General features: G+C 49.3%; 1 long non-coding RNA gene across 1 annotated transcript in view; it reads left to right on the top strand.

Annotated features, from left to right (window-relative positions):
• The first annotated feature begins 525 nt into the window (after window positions 1-525).
• Window positions 526-16,166, top strand: part of LOC127482286 (uncharacterized) — a 34,255-nt gene continuing 18,614 nt past the window's right edge. The window contains exons 1-2 of the long non-coding RNA XR_007908483.1: window positions 526-705; window positions 815-2,154. This is a non-coding gene — a long non-coding RNA (uncharacterized LOC127482286). The remainder of the gene's footprint in view (window positions 706-814; window positions 2,155-16,166) is intronic.

Raw genomic sequence — 16,166 nt, 5'->3', positions numbered from 1 at the left:
CTATACAAGAATATATGTGATTGTGAAATAACCATGTGTGAGGTGCTGGGCCTGGCAGAAGAAAAGCTTATGTTGAAAAGCTGGTTGGTAAGACTGCAAATGAAGGACTGATGTTTGTGGACCTCCCTTATGGGCTCTGGTTCGCATCATGTTTACAATTTTCTTATGATGAACTGGTAATATTCTAGTTAAGTACAGAAATGATTTCACACTCAATGGTATAGTTAATATGAAGATGGATAAAATTCTTTTATAGCATGGAGGCAAGAGATAACCTGTACTATCACTCCATGAGGTGAAGGGGGATTGACTGCAGTCAGGGGTAAACTGGGGCAGGACGGTTTGCTCCCGATGAGGCCTGGAATCTGTACAGAGAGTGCAAGCTTTCTGTGGGAGCGGTTGGTGAGACCAGGATGTTGTCTGGTGTTGCATCAAACTCCAGATAAACATTGCCTGTGATAGTTCCTAACAGACCTATAAACGTGTGATTTGCAGTCAACCACTTCATACCATAAAAGATGAATCCAGACTATAAAATTCTGAAATGAGAAGTTCTGTTGTACTAGACTTTCTATTTTGCAGAAATTCCTGAGATTCATTGTGTTGTCCGGGCCCATACGATTGGACACACCTGTTCACCTGTCCAAACTTGGAAACTAGGTCTGCCAACCGGGAAAAGATTATCTCAAGTACTGTTGACTCCAAGTAAATGACCACTGTAATCCACTTAGATCTCCTCACTGTGGATGGACATGATTATATTATTGTCTGTATTTTCACTGTTACTCAGTTGTTATGTTGTTTACATTTTTAGAAATGACACTTCATCAATACACTGTTCGAGTCATTCACCAGTGTCATGGTCCAACCATGGACCACGCGGTGGGATGGAATCCAACAGCCCCCAGGAGCTGGTTTCTCCCCTGAGGGTGCAGAGCAGCAGGGCCTTTTCCAGACCCAACTGTACCTTCCAGAAAGATATCAGCTATACTTTGCTTCTTTGCTGACTTCTGTTTTAGATGTCAATGTGTGGACCACCCTGGCCAACGTGACGAAGATGGACGTGATATGTGTGTCCATGGTAACTCCCACGAGTCCTTTTCGCACCCCTCTGGTTGGAGTACCCATTGATAACTACTGGTGGGGAACTCTATATAATGAGACCGTGTTAGCAAACTGCACATATCCAGGAGTTGACATTTCTTCTTAGAGATATTTAACAGAACGCATCAGCTTGGTGCAATGAGACTCTGCAAAAACAATTTATTCCTGGATCTGATGCAATAGGTCTCCCAAATGATCTGTTTCTCATTTGTGGACAAAGAGCATGGAAAGGTATTCCGGGAAAGGCTTTAGAAGGCCCTTGTACCTTTGGACGATTAACCTTTTTTCATCCTCGCAGCGTAACCTTGCCTAAACTAAGAAGACGCAGACGTAGCACACGACGATTTATTCCAGACTGTAACTCTGATGTAGAGTTTTGGAATAAGGCTGAAAGAATAACTGCTAGTGTAATATCTCAGATAGGGACTGCTCATGCTTTGGCTTCTCTAAATAAACTAGGATGCTGGTTGGCTAAAGAAGCTAATGCTACTTCTACTGCTTTGAGTGCATTGCTCACAGATGTAGACTCTGTTAGACATGCAAGTTTACAAAATAGAGCTGCTATTGATTTTTTGTTGTTAGCCCAGGGACATGGCTGTCAAGATTTTGAGGGCATGTGCTGCATGAATTTAAGTGATCATTCTGAATCTGTTCATGCTAGCATCCAGAAATTAAAAGCCCTTACTCAACAATTACATGTTCATGATGAATGGAACCTCTTTGGTGATTGGAAATGGGGATGGCCCTGGTTACGAAAAGCGTTAATAGGCTTGTCAATAGTTGGATGCACAATAACATGCATATTGTGTATGATTCCCTGTATACTAACATGCGTACGTCAAATGATAAACACCAAGCTAAATGCATTACAATCTCGAGTAGTTCGTTATCACCCTCTTGCTTCCATTGATCACGCGGTGGTATGTAAGGGGGGTACTTTTGAATTAGATGATCAATGGAGCATAGAGGCGTGAGAACGGAATCATATTAGGATGTGAAACCAGCTAGAGTATGGTACAATGTAACTTCATGGCACAAGCTAATTGTAAGGTCCGTTGTGCTTTTCAGCAAGTCAACTTGATATCCCCTATTATCAGAGCTGAGTTCTTCCTTGGTTTTGCTACATATTGCAAGATAGAGACATCTACCCTTGAAACACAATGGTAGAGGTCATCCATAGGGGTGAGAAAGATGATGATGGGAGGAAGATTATGTGGGCAGGGGTTGCTCGCCCCTTGCCCTACAAGTAGGGCATATGCAGACTGCTGCCATGAGGTAATGATCAGGCGGTGTTTGGCTGCCATTCAGGCATCACCTTATACTGCGTACTGGCCCTACGTAGTGTAATGTGGAACTGATAAAAATGGGGTGTCGGAGCTGCTGAGTTGAGCAATGATCATCCTACCACCGAGACTGTGTTGCTCCGCGGGGACGCCCGCTAAGCATGGGTACCGACCAGCTGCTGCAGATCCTGACAACCCTGGCCTGTCTGTGTGGGTAAGCACAGTTTTTTGATAGGAAACAACTGAAAGAACAACCTTTTAAATATCCTTTTAGTGTTCCTTTCATTCTCCTTTTATGTTTATAGTATTTTTCCTTTAGTTTCCCCTTTTACTAAGATCCTTTTTTTTTTTGGTATCCCTTTTTCACTAGTTAATACTGTATTAAATGCTGTTCGTAGTATTTGTTTTAATGCCACTCGATAAGATAGTTACTTTGTATCCTTTTTTAGTTTTTAATTCCTCTTGCTAAGTTTATTACTATTCTTATTATTCTCACTGTAATAAAAGATATTTTGTGTGCTTGAGTATTTTTTGGCACTTGTCTTTATTCCGGACATGTATCCGAACGTACTGCTACACACAGAGATAACCTTTGGGGGGGGAATGAAAATGCATAGGGGAGAGAAAGGCAGGATAAGAGCAAGGGAGAGTAAGAGAAAGAAAAGTTGAGAATGGACAGATGTATATAGTCACCGCCCACGGGGTCCAGCGATGCTTCCATGTCTGTCAGTTGAAGTGGTGGCCTTGATCTGCCGGGGGTGAAGGAGGGAAGTCCCCATACTCCAAGAAGTTATGAGTTATAGCCATGATTAGTGTCACGGACCATGCCTCGAGCCTCCAACATCTCGAGGGTTGCAGTCTCTCTTCTAAGGTTAGGGAACAGGCTTTGGGCATAGCTTGCAGTTACTGTGTGGACCAATTGTCAGAGACTGAAATGGTTAATGATTTATGCATTCTAGGAGAATTTTCAGGCTTTTGACTTGCATGATACCTCTGATGAGCAGTCGGGCCCCTCCCTCCCTCCAGTGCTGACGGTGTGAAGCCCTGAAAAGGCAAGAGCTGAGCTTACAGGCTTTTGACTGTTGATATATCTGATGAGGAATCAGGCCCCTCCCTCCCTCTGCTATGAGATGTTAGGGTTAGGGTTAGGGTTAAGGTTAGCAAGGGTTAGGGTTTAGGTTTTAGGGTTTACGGTTTGGGGTTTAAGGTTGGGGTGTGGGTTTGGGTTAGGGTTTAGTGTTAGGGTTAGGATTAGGGTTAGGCAGAATCGGTCTCAATGCGCGATCTAACAATCGCGGGCTTAGCCCATTCCAGACACGCAGCGGTGCCCAATAAGCCCCTCTGGGGCTATAAGCCCGATTCAGTGCCCACCCCTGTCAGAATCTTTTGCTTTTTCTCTTGGGTCTCTGCTTTTGCTGTTGCTGTTCTGTTGCGTGTCTGGCAGAATACCCACCGCTGTCCGGTATGTACTCTGCTTCTATAGAGCACTGGCCCCGCCCACTGGGTGGAGTCAGGAGGTGGAGTCAGTGCGGATTGGTCCGTGTCACTGGCTTTGCCTACTGGGCGGAGTCAGTGCTGATTGGTCCACACAGTAACTGCAAGCTATGCGCAAACCCTTTTCCCTAACCCTAAAAAAAACCTGCAAGCTATGCGCAAACCCTTTTCCCTACCCCTCACCTTAAAAAAGAGACTGCAAGCTACTAAGGTTAGATTTAGGGTTAGGGTTAGGGTTAGGATTAGGGTTAGGGTTAGGGTTAGGGGTTAGGGTTAGGGTTAGGGTTAGGGTTAGGGTTAGGGTTAGGGTTAGGTTTTGAGTTAGGGTTAGGGTTAGAAAGAGTTAGGGTTAGGGTTAGGTCTAGGGTTAGCAAAAGACAGGGTTACTGTTAGGGTTAGGGTTAGGAAGAATTTGTCTAAGTGCGCGATCTAACAATCGCGGTTTTAGCCCATTCCGGACATGCAGCGGTGCCCAATAAGCCCCTCTCAGGCTATAAGCCCGATTCAGTGCCCACCGCTGTCAGAATCTTTTGCTTTTTCTCATGGGTCTCTGGTTTTGCTGTTGCTGTTCTGTTGCATGTCTGTCAGAATTGGCCATGCCTTTGGGGAGAGTGGTGCAGATGCAGCCCGGGTGTGTGAGGGAGAGGTGGAGCAGGAAGAAGTCCCTGGGGGGTGTGCAGGTGGTGGTGGCAGGCTAAGGCGCTGAGGATGAGGCCGTTGCCCAGGAGGGCAGCCAGGGAGATGCCCAGGAAGAAGCAGAAGTGCAAGAGCTGCAGCCAGGAGGAGGAAGTGGGGGATGGAGCTGCTGTTGGACATGCGCTTCCTCCGGACATCAGGAAATGTCCAAGGAGGAAAAGGCAGTGAAAACTTTGGGACAGGTTTCCTAGATCAAACCCATGAATTCCTCTGAGCATCTACCCTCATCCCAAGTATCTGCAGTCACACATATATAGATTCTGGACTGTAGAAGACAGGCTTAGCATGACTTTAAGATGATTTCTTCTCAATTTTTTGATTTATTTTTCTACTGCCAGGTCTGAGAGGGGCATCGTGGAACCAAAGGAACCCTGAGACATTTCAGAATCCCACATGTGTTGGGTCTGTCTGAGCTGGAGTTCATTTTCTCACTGCAGGTGTCACAGTGCTGTGCTTTGCATTGGGAGCTACAAAGGGGTTAATCACACCAGTGCTTTGGTAACTGCTGAGCAGGGCTGGTGCAGCATCTGCATTGTCGGCTTCGTCCCTTGAATCGGGGGCAAGATCATGGGAGGCGATACAGACAGGTCAGTTGAGCCAAATGGACCAAAGGGACATTGCAGAGTATATGGCGTCAGCTCAGCTACAAGAACTCAGGAAAGGAACAGGAAAGGGGGAAAATCCATTTTTTTACAATACATGCCTTCTGAGCGGCTTCTCTGTGTGGTGAAGCCCTGCTTCCCATGAAGTGGCCAGGTATCGCTGCTGACAGGAAGTAGAGAGAAAATCTTTTTTTTCCCTCTTCACTTATGCATGCGCAAACTTCGGCTTTTGCTTTAGTCAAGTGCCTGATCTCAAGGTAGAAATAATTTTCCATCTTATTCTGTCTCTTCTGTCTGGCTGGGAAGGGCAGCAATAGAGCAGCTTGGTGGGCACCTGGCATCCAGGTAAGGTCAACCCACTGCAACATTGCAGGGTCTCATGGAACCAAAGGACTGCTGGGAGACTGGGGGAACTCACGGAATCAAGTGGCCGTCTTGGCACTGCCCTGCATCATAGAAGCAAATGTTCCCTGGGAAACTACAGAAACCAGGGACTTAAGGGACATCATTGGGATGTGCGGGACCTCATGGAATTAAACAAACCGTGGGATATCTTTGGAACTTCATGGAATCAAAGGGATAAAACAAAAGAATTAAACCCCATGACCAGAAACCATTGGATCGAACATTTCTTTAATATGCCAGTTGGGGATTCATGGGGGTACTCTGCCATGCATGAATCAAAGAATCAGTACAAATTTCAGAGTATAAATACAGTGATACCTGAAAGACCCTCCCCTTCACCAGCAGTCCAAAATTCTCTTCTGATTTTAGGGTCAAATCGCCTCTTGGATTTTATTCGTGGAGCAAGACTGCCATCTAGCGTCCATTTCTTCTGGGAGGGGCAGTCATTTTCACAGAGTGGTCTTCTCCCTTAGCAGGACGCGTAGCATCTCTGATTGATCTCTCCGACCCCTAACCCCTAAACTAAATGCTTTAGGACCAGCTAAGACGTGTCTTAGGACTTCCCACTTGCTTAAACAATGTATAATTGACTTTCTTCTTAACAGAACAATCTCTTATTAAACAAGTTTTCTGAGGCCTGTAAGCTAATTTCTTGAAGATGGGCATATGATACACTCTCTATTAGTTTCCATGCATCATCTACATTCTCTCTCCTACAACTAATTGTAGTCTTAAAAGAAAAGGACTGCTACCATGCCAAGAAAGCAAACCCCTTTGTTGATTAGGATTTTTATCTAAGAAAAACTTCTGATTTACGAAGCCATTAAGGATGGAGATCCTCTCTCATTTCAGTGCCATTGTGACAATATGGGGCCTCATGTAACACATGGAACACAGAACACTGCACATTCCCAAGCAATCAAGGGGCCATTGTAACACTGCAGGGCCTCATGGAAGACGGAGGCCCGGCAGAGAGACCTCAAATCAGAGGTTTGGGCAATCCTCAACCAGAGGAAGTTCAACAAGGGAAAGTGCCAGATTCTGTCCCTGTGATGGGGCAACCCCGAATGTCCGGACAGACTGGGAATGATATTCTGCATAGCAACGCTGGAAAATGGCCTCTGGGGTCCTGGTGGATGGCCAGTTGGCCAAGAGTCAGTGGTGCTCTGGCGGGGGCTCACTGCTCGGTCACAGGAGGGTTTTCAGACACACGAGTCCTTTGCTTGCACACAGACACAGACAGTTCATGGCAGCAGGGGTAGTATCTCCTGGGGTTCCTGCTGCCACACCAGGAGCCTGGATGCACCTAAGCCCTTGTGGGGTACCACCTGCTCTGCCACTATCTGAGATGCCCCACCGCCTGAGAGATGGAAACGCGGAGCTCTGTCCAAGAGAAGCACATCCCAGAGCTGCACGCATGGGCTTTGCCAGGATTTAGAACCGTAAATGCAATGTGACACCGAGACACTCTTTGTCCCACATAACTTCAAGGTCTCCCCAGGAGGTTGATGGCAATTGTTCTTGCTCAGGGTCATCTCCCCACACCAACAGCAGGTGTGTGCTCAAGACTTGTCTGTGCAATGCAAACAGATACACCCTGTCTAGTTCTTCCGGTCTCTCCAAGGAAGGCAAAAGAATCTCTGTGTGCCGGGTGAGAAGCCAGTGCTGGAAGTTGTGGTTCTATTGTGAGTGCCAAGAGCGGATGGCAGGTCTGTGATGAATGCCCTGAGGAGATGACCTGGGTTTTCCAGTGCACATGGTAATAGATCACACCCTGCTTTGGTGGTCATTTATGTCCTACGGAGGTGACAGAGATGGGAAAGAGAATGAAATTTTTGAATGTGCCTCTGAGTGCCCCTCAACCTGCTGCAAATGTGCAGATTCCAGCACATCCAGTTCAGGTGTGAGAGGCTGTTCCCTGGTCCTCTGAGCAAGAAGAGTTGGACGAGGGACACAGTAGAACTCGCTTACTGAGACTGCATCTCCATGAATCCCAGAGTAAGTGCGAGGGGTTATGCCATGTCCGAGTTTTCTCAGGGGAAGGTGTTTCTCCCATGCATTGCCTCCCCGTGTCACTGGTGCCACAGCCCCCGACAAAATCACAAGTGGTCTTTGTCCCTAGCAAAAGTGCTCCTGCTGCTAACAGGGATGTTCCACGAGAAAGGCCAGGAGAGGTTGAGTCCGGAGGGCACTGAGCCCGGAGGGATGTTCTGCCTCTCGTGCCCCTCGACCATTCTCGCAAGCCCAGTCCGGCCCCGCCGGCTCTACGGTGCAGAACACGGACCGCTACCGCGCTGCCGCCGCTGTCACCTGGCCTCCGCCTCCAGCCAGCACCCGAGGAGAGCCCGAGAGGCACCGGTGCCTGTCCCAGCCCCGGGGCGGATTTGTCGGAGGGGGACAGGGGAGGAGGGAGAGGAAGGCAGAGGAGGCGGAGAGGAGGTGGCCCGCTAGGAGCAGAGAGTCGGGGCTGGCGGGGGCAGCGGGGCGCCGGGAAGCGGATCGGCGGCTACGGCGCTGTCGGGGAGCGGGGCTGGTGGCGCTGGCCGCTGTTTTGTTCTGTGCGCAGGGCTGGCCGCCGGAGACCGTAGGGACCGGGGCAGCCCCCTGGGGTGGACGTGCATATTCCTCGAGGCTGCCCTCCTGTCTGGTAGGTTCTTCACAAAGCTCTTCTCCCGAACTATCTTCCCAGACCTCCCTCCCTCTGGTCCATAAAGTATTCCCTGGGAACACTCATCGCTTTTTTCTTTGTCGAACCGTTATTCTTTCCTTGCTTTACTCTCTGTCCTTCAGTGAATTCGTGCAGTCCGTCCTTCCCCTTTCCTACTTTTCTTCCTCTCTTCGCTTGGCTTAATCCCGCAGCTTTCCATTCTTCAGTGACTTCACCAATCCACTTCTCTTTTCCGCTCACCTCTCTCCAGCAAATATTAATGGACATTTCAACTACTACACACTTTTATATCCTCTTCAAATTCTTCTCCGTATTGGCTTGACTGCTGCTGTGCCCTTTGTTTTGGGAAAAAAATCCAGTGCAAAAACACTTCCGACGGCTTTTCTTCAGCTCCCTGCCAGTGTCTGCAGGTAGAGCCCAGGTGCAGCAGGACCCATTGGTAGAGACCAGCGAGAGCAGAGAAATCACCAAGTGCTCACATGCCAACATACGAAACGTTGATTTTATCCATTCCTACCGGCAGCTCCCGGGTCACAAACCGAGTTCCTCGGCTCTAAATGGTCCAGAGAGCTGCTAAATGGTCCAGAGAGCTGCGGGCGCCAACGGGACGGCTGTGGGTGATGGGTGATGGTCTTTCCACCGTCCTCTGGTTCTCCGGGCACCGTCATGGAGACGAGTTGGGTATTAGCGCTTCTATTAAAACAGGGTTTTCAGTCATACAAAGAGAACAGGCTTGAGTACCTGCGTGCCAAGTGACGTAAAAAGCACAGCGCAGCGCAAGAGGTACCAGTGCTAGAACACTGAATTTAGTCCTGGCCTATCAAATCCTCATCTCACTAAACTTAATAATGCGTCAGATTCTGCTTCCAGGCTGCCTCTGGCACGACCTCCAGTTTTCTCCAGGCTGCCCAAATAGTTAGAGCTCTCTGTTTTCAGGTCAAGCATACATATTTCATGTGTTCCCTAGTCTTCTGAGCAGGAGAAGTGACACAACTGGGATCTCATCATGGAGACTGTATCTCCATTGGTCCAAAGCAGGTGGGAGATGCCATGCCGTGATTTCTCATGGGCAGGTGCTTCACCCATGCACTGCTTCGGCGTAGAACTTGTGCCACAGCCCAAGTCTAAAACTAAGGTGCTATTTGTCTCCAGTAGAAATGCTCCTGCTGACAGCTCCGCTCCCCACAGACGTCGATCGGTCTCCCGGTGTATCGCAGCCCCCGTAAGCCATGGCCCACTGCAAACAGAGAGATTTGAATATGTTGCCAGCCGGGGAAAACTGGAAGTCGTGCCAGAGGCAGCCTGCAGGTTGAAAGGGATGCAACAATAACGTTAGTGAGATGAGAGTTTGATAGACCGGGAGCAGCTTTTGAATGATCTCCTGATTTTCTTTAAAAAAGGAGAAATGTGTGACTGCAGAGAGAGCCGAGATATCTTTTGGTGGCAGCATGTGGAGGAGAGGACAGACGGAGAGGGATAGCGAAGCTGAAGTGACGAGCAGAGAGAGAGAAGGAGGCCTGAGCTTTCACTTCTTTCCCTCTTTATTTCTTTAGAGAAGTAAGATCGCCTGGAGTGAACACATGGAAGACAGCAAGTACATGATCTGCAGCGATGTTTCTCTATTCAGTTGTATTCCCCCCACGGGGCCTGAAAAGTCAGTTGACTATTTCCTGGGAGGAAATAGAATGCATTTATGAAAAGCTGGGATATAGAGAGGAGGTGTACCAGGCAGAAAATGACGACGAGGTAGCCAAAATTCATGCTGAGACAAACCTGCCTGTTTGCCGAGAGTGTCAGAAATCTCCACCCTGTGCCGAGAGAAGAGATTTGCCAGAAACGAATCTCTTGGGGGAGCAAAGGAAGCAGGAGGGTTGAGAAATGAACTGTACTTTCAGTACCTCAAATGCTCTCTTTGGGTTTCTCCCTCCCCAAGCAACAGCCCGTCTGGCTCCCCCAGCCGATGGCATTCTGAGCATTGCCTGGCTCTGGGGTCTCACTCATGAGCAGAGATTGTTCCCGGTCAGCTCGCAGTGCAGTCCTCCCCTCTCCAGTTACAATCGCCTGCTCTGCTGCACACCCACTGATGTGCTTTTGGGAGCACCGGGTTTCTACCCTTCTGCACCTTTCACATCTTCCCGTGCTGTCCTCAGCTCTCTGGGCTGCTTGCAGCTTCCTCGGGGAACACGTGTCTCCTCCGTTTCTGTGGCTTTTCCCCTGTCCTTCTTCATCTGCCTGGGAAGAATGCCTCTCTCCCAGCTCCCCGGGAAAGGGAGATGAGCCCTGCTGGGCAGCAGCCCAATGTCTCTAGGTTTGCCTTTCTCTTCTGCGAAAACGCAAAGTCTGAGAGGAACGTGACTCCAGCAGGGCTGCTGGATATCCCAGCTCCAGCGATGGCAAGGAGAACATATACCATAGGGAATGTACTGAGGGATGAGCAGGGAACAGGATGAAGACTCTGACGCACATACAGGGAGCACATGGGGCAACTGCCAGAGTGTTGCTTGCGAGTGGTGGGGCTAGGAGAGCCCTGGCCCACCCAGGGCAGTTGAAGGTCTGGGGACTTGGCAGATGGAGACCCTTACACCCAGCCCCTTCCCTAAACCAAGTCCAGAGGGATCCCAGGCACCCATCATACTACAGGAAACAGAGGCTTTCACATGCTTCCCAGGTGGAAGAGCATTATCGAGTTCACTCTCCTTATGCCTGTGTGCTCCTGAAAATTTTCTACCATCTTAAATATCAGAGGAGAGATAACACATTTAGAGGAAGCTGAGAATTCTGCATTTTTACTGAGAGGCTAATGAAGGATGGTCCTGCAACCATCCTTCCTGAGGCCAGGGCCACATGTCTGGAGGTCTCTCCTTTCTTACTGCTTTGCTTTCCTCTCTCACCACCTCTAAAGCTTGGTCTGGCTTGGTTGCACCTCGCTCCTTCGCACTGTCTGCCTTCTCAGCTTCTTCAGAACACGTCCGACATGTAGTGTTCAGATCCTTGACGAGTGACACTCCAAATCTTGCGGACCCTTTCTCTCTGTCTTTTCCACACTCCAGGCAAGGCAAGAACCCCTCCTCCTATCCAAAGAGAAAGATCTTCATGAACCAGAGAATCACGGTTCCTGCCTGGAGTGGATCAGAGTAACCAGGAGACGATGCCTCATGAGAAGCAAGGGACACACATGGCAGCTGACTGCAGGATGCCCAGATTTGCGTTGCCTTGTGCTGTATAAATCACTTGGCACTCAGGCATTCTGTCACAAGCCTGCGCTCTGTGTAGGAATGAAAAACTTTGTTTTCATAAGGATGTTAATTTGCTCTGCTGTAGAACCAATTAACCGAGTTTTGTTTCTAAGAGAATCCCCTGAAATCTCTGAAGAAAACAGTGTCCGCCAGGGCACAGGAATACAGAGCTGCGTTCCCATGATGGGGCCCAGAGAGCCAGAGGACGGTGGAAAGACGGTCTCCCGTCACCAACAGCCACCCCGTTGGCGCCAGCAGCTCTCTGGACCATTTAGCAGCGTGTACGAGGAGCTCGGGGTTGTGACCCGGGAGCTGCTGGTAGGAATGGATAAAATCAACGTTTCGTATGTTGGCGTGTGAGCACTTGGTGATTTCACTTCTCTCACTGGTCTCTACCAATGGGTCCTGCTGCACCTGGGCTCTACCTGCAGACACTGGCAGGGAGCTGAAGAAAATCCGTCGGAAGTGTTTTTGCACTGGATTTTTTTCCCAAAACAAAGGGCACAGCAGCAGTCAAGCCAATACGGAGAAGAATTTGAAGAGGATATAAAAGTGTGTAGTAGTTGAAATGTCCATTAATATTTGCTGGAGAGAGGTGAGCGGAAAAGAGAAATGGATTGGTGAAGTCACTGAAGAATGGAAAGCTGCGGGATTAAGCCAAGCGAAGAGAGGAAGAAAAGTAGGAAAGGGGAAGGACGGACTGCACGAATTCACTGAAGGACAGAGAGTAAAGAAAGGAAAGAATAACGGTTCGACAAAGAAAAAAGCGATGAGTGTTCCCAGGGAATACTTTATGGACCAGAGGGAGGGAGGTCTGGGAAGATAGTTCGGGAGAAGAGCTTTGTGAAGAACCTACCAGACAGGAGGGCAGCCTCGAGGAATATGCACGTCCACCCCAGGGGGCTGCCCCGGTCCCTACGGTCTCAGGTGGCCAGCCCTGCGCACAGATCAAAACCGCGGCCAGCGCCACCAGCCCCGCTCCCCGACAGCGCCGCAGCCGCCGATCCGCTTCCCGGTGCCCCGCTGCCCCCGCCAGCCCCGACTCTCTGCTCCTAGCGGGCCACCTCCTCTCCGCCTCCTCTGCCTTCCTCTCCCTCCTCCCCTGTCCCCCTCCGACAAATCCGCCCCGGGGCTGGGACAGGCACCGGTGCCTCTCGGGCTCTCCTCGGGTGCTGGCTGGAGGCGGAGGCCAGGTGACAGCGGCGGCAGCGCGGTAGCGGTCCGTGTTCTGCACCGTAGAGCCGGCGGGGCCGGACTGGACTTGCGAGAATGGTCGAGGGGCACGAGAGGCAGAACATCCCTCCGGGTTCAGTGCCCTCCGGACTCAACCTCTCCTGGCCTTTCTCGTGGAACATCCCTGCTAGCAGCAGGAGCACTTTTGCTAGGGACAAAGACCACTTGTGATTTTGTCGGGGGCTGTGACACCAGTGACACGGGGAGGCAGTGCATGGGAGAAACACCTTCCCCTGAGAAAACTCGGACATGGCATAACCCCTCGCACTTACTCTGGGATTCATGGAGATGTAGTCTCAGTAAGCGAGTTCTACCGTGTCCCTCGTCCAACTCTTCTTGCTCAGAGGACCAGGGAACAGCCTCTCACACCTGAACTGGATGTGCTGGAATCTGCACATTTGCAGCAGGTTGAGGGGCACTCAGAGGCACATTCAAAAATTTCATTCTCTTTCCCATCTCTGTCACCTCCGTAGGACATAAATGACCACCAAAGCAGGGTGTGATCTATTGCCATGTGCGCTGGAAAACCCAGGTCATCTCCTCAGGGCATTCATCACAGACCTGCCATCCGCTCTTGGCACTCACAATAGAACCACAACTTCCAGCACTGGCTTCTCACCCGGCACACAGAGATTCTTTTGCCTTCCTTGGAGAGACCGGAAGAACTAGACAGGGTGTATCTGTTTGCATTGCACAGACAAGTCTTGAGCACACACCTGCTGTTGGTGTGGGGAGATGACCCTGAGCAAGAACAATTGCAATTAACCTCCTGGGGAGACCTTGAAGTTATGTGGGACAAAGAGTGTCTCGGTGTCACATTGCATTTACGGTTCTAAATCCTGGCAAAGCCCATGCGTGCAGCTCTGGGATGTGCTTCTCTTGGACAGAGTTCCGCGTTTCCATCTCTCAGGCGGTGGGGCATCTCAGATAGTGGCAGAGCAGGTGGCACCCCACAAGGGCTTAGGTGCATCCAGGCTCCTGGTGCGGCAGCAGGAACCCCAGGAGATACTACCCCTGCTGCCATGAACTGTCTGTGTCTGTGTGCAAGCAAAGGACTCGTGTGTCTGAAAACCCTCCTGTGACCGAGCAGTGAGCCCCCGCCAGAGCACCACTGACTCTTGGCCAACTGGCCATCCACCAGGACCCCAGAGGCCATTTTCCAGCGCTGCTATGCAGAATATCATTCCCAGTCTGTCCGGACATTCGGGGTTGTCCCATCACAGGGACAGAATCTGGCACTTCCCCTTGTTGAATTTCCTCTGGTTGAGGATTGCCCAAACCTCTGATTTGAGGTCTCTCTGCGGGGCCTCCGTCTTCCATGAGGCCCTGCAGTGTTACAATGGCCCCTTGATTGCTTGGGAATGTGCAGTGTTCTGTGTTCCATGTGTTACATGAGGCCCCATATTGTCACAATGGCACTGAAATGAGAGAGGATCTCCATCCTTAATGGCTTCGTAAATCAGAAGTTTTTCTTAGATAAAAATCCTAATCAACAAAGGGGTTTGCTTTCTTGGCATGGTAGCAGTCCTTTTCTTTTAAGACTACAATTAGGAGAGAGAATGTAGATGATACATGGAAACTAATAGAGAGTGTATCATATGCCCATCTTCAAGAAATTAGCTTACAGGTCTCAGAAAACTTGTTTAATAAGAGATTGTTCTGTTAAGAAGAAAGTCAATTATACATTGTTTAAGCAAATGGGAAGTTCTAAGACACGTCTTAGCTGGTCCTAAAGCATTTAGTTTAGGGGTTAGGGGTCGGATAGATCAATCAGAGATGCTACGCGGCCTGCTAAGGGAGAAGACCACTCTGTGAAAATGACTGCCCTTCCCAGAAGAAATGGACGCTAGATGGCAGTCTTGCTCCACGAATAAAATCCAAGAGGCGATTTGACCCTAAAATCATAAGAGAATTTTAGACTGCTTGTGAAGGGGAGGGTCTTTCAAGTATCACTGTATTTATACTCTGAAATTTATACTGATTCTTTGATTCAATCAGAGATACTACGAGGCCTGCTAAGGGAGAAGACCACTCTGTGAAAATGACTGCCCCTCCGAGAAGAAATGGACGCTAGATGGCAGTCGTGCTCCACGAATAAAATCCAAGAGGCGATTTGACCCTAAAATCAGAAGAGAATTTTGGACTGCTGGTGAAGGGGAGGGTCTTTCAAGTATCACTGTATTTATACTCTGAAATTTATACTGATTCTTTGATTCATGCATGGCAGAGTACCCCCATGAATCCCCAGCTGGCATATTAAAGAAATGTTCGATCCAATGGTTTCTGGTCATGGGGTTTAATTCTTTTGTTTTATCCCTTTGATTCCACGAAATTCCAAAGATATCCCACGGTTTGTTTAATTCCATGAGGTCCCGCACATCCCAATGATGTCCCTTAAGTCCCTGGTTTCTGTAGTTTCCCAGGGAACATTTGCTTCTATGATGCAGGGCAGTGCCACGACGGCCACTTGATTCCGTGAGTTCCCCCAGTCTCCCAGCAGTCCTTTGGTTCCATGAGACCCTGCAATGTTGCAGTGGGTTGACCTTACCTGGATGCCAGGTGCCCACCAAGCTGCTCTATTGCTGCCCTTCCCAGCCAGACAGAAGAGACAGAAGATGGAAAATTATTTCTACCTTGAGATCAGGCACTTTACTAAAGCAAAAGCCGAAGTTTGCGCATGCATAAGTGAAGAGGGAAAAAAAAGATTTTCTCTCTACTTCCTGTCAGCAGCGATACCTGGCCACTTCATGGGAAGCAGGGCTTCACCACACAGAGAAGCCGCTCAGAAGGCATGTATTGTAAAAAAATGGATTTTCCCCCTTTCCTGTTCCTTTCCTGAGCTCTTGTAGCTGAACTGACGCCATATATTCTGCAATGTCCCTTTGGTCCATTTGGCTCAACTGACCTGTCTGTATCACCTCCCATGATCTTGCCCCCGATTCAGGGGACGAAGCCGACAATGCAGATGCTGCACCAGCCCTGCTCAGCAGTTGCCAAAGCACTGGTGTGATTAACCCCTTTGTAGCTCCCAATGCAAAGCACAGCACTGTGACGCCTGCAGTGAGAAAATGAACTCCAGCTCAGACAGACCCAACACATGTGGGATTCTGAAATGTCTCAGGGTTCCTTTGGTTCCACGATGCCCCTCTCAGACCTGGCAGTAGAAAAATAAATCAAAAAATTGAGAAGAAATCATCTTAAAGTCATGCTAAGCCTGTCTTCTACAGTCCAGAATCTATATATGTGTGACTGCAGATACTTGGGATGAGGGTAGATGCTCAGAGGAATTCATGGGTTTGATCTAGGAAACCTGTCCCAAAGTTTTCACTGCCTTTTCCTCCTTGGACATTTCCTGATGCCCGGAGGAAGCTCATGTCCAACAGCAGCTCCATCCCCCACTTCCTCCTCCTGGCTGCAGCTCTTGCACTTCTGCTTCTTCCTGGGC

The sequence above is a fragment of the Manacus candei genome, unplaced genomic scaffold (genome assembly GCF_025592945.1).
Source record: "Manacus candei isolate 608988 ecotype Guabito, Panama unplaced genomic scaffold, ASM2559294v1 h1tg000086l, whole genome shotgun sequence".
NCBI classification, from domain to species: Eukaryota; Metazoa; Chordata; class Aves; order Passeriformes; family Pipridae; genus Manacus; species Manacus candei.
Note: the sequence above shows the minus strand (reverse complement) of the source record. Positions and strands in the feature narration are given on the sequence as shown.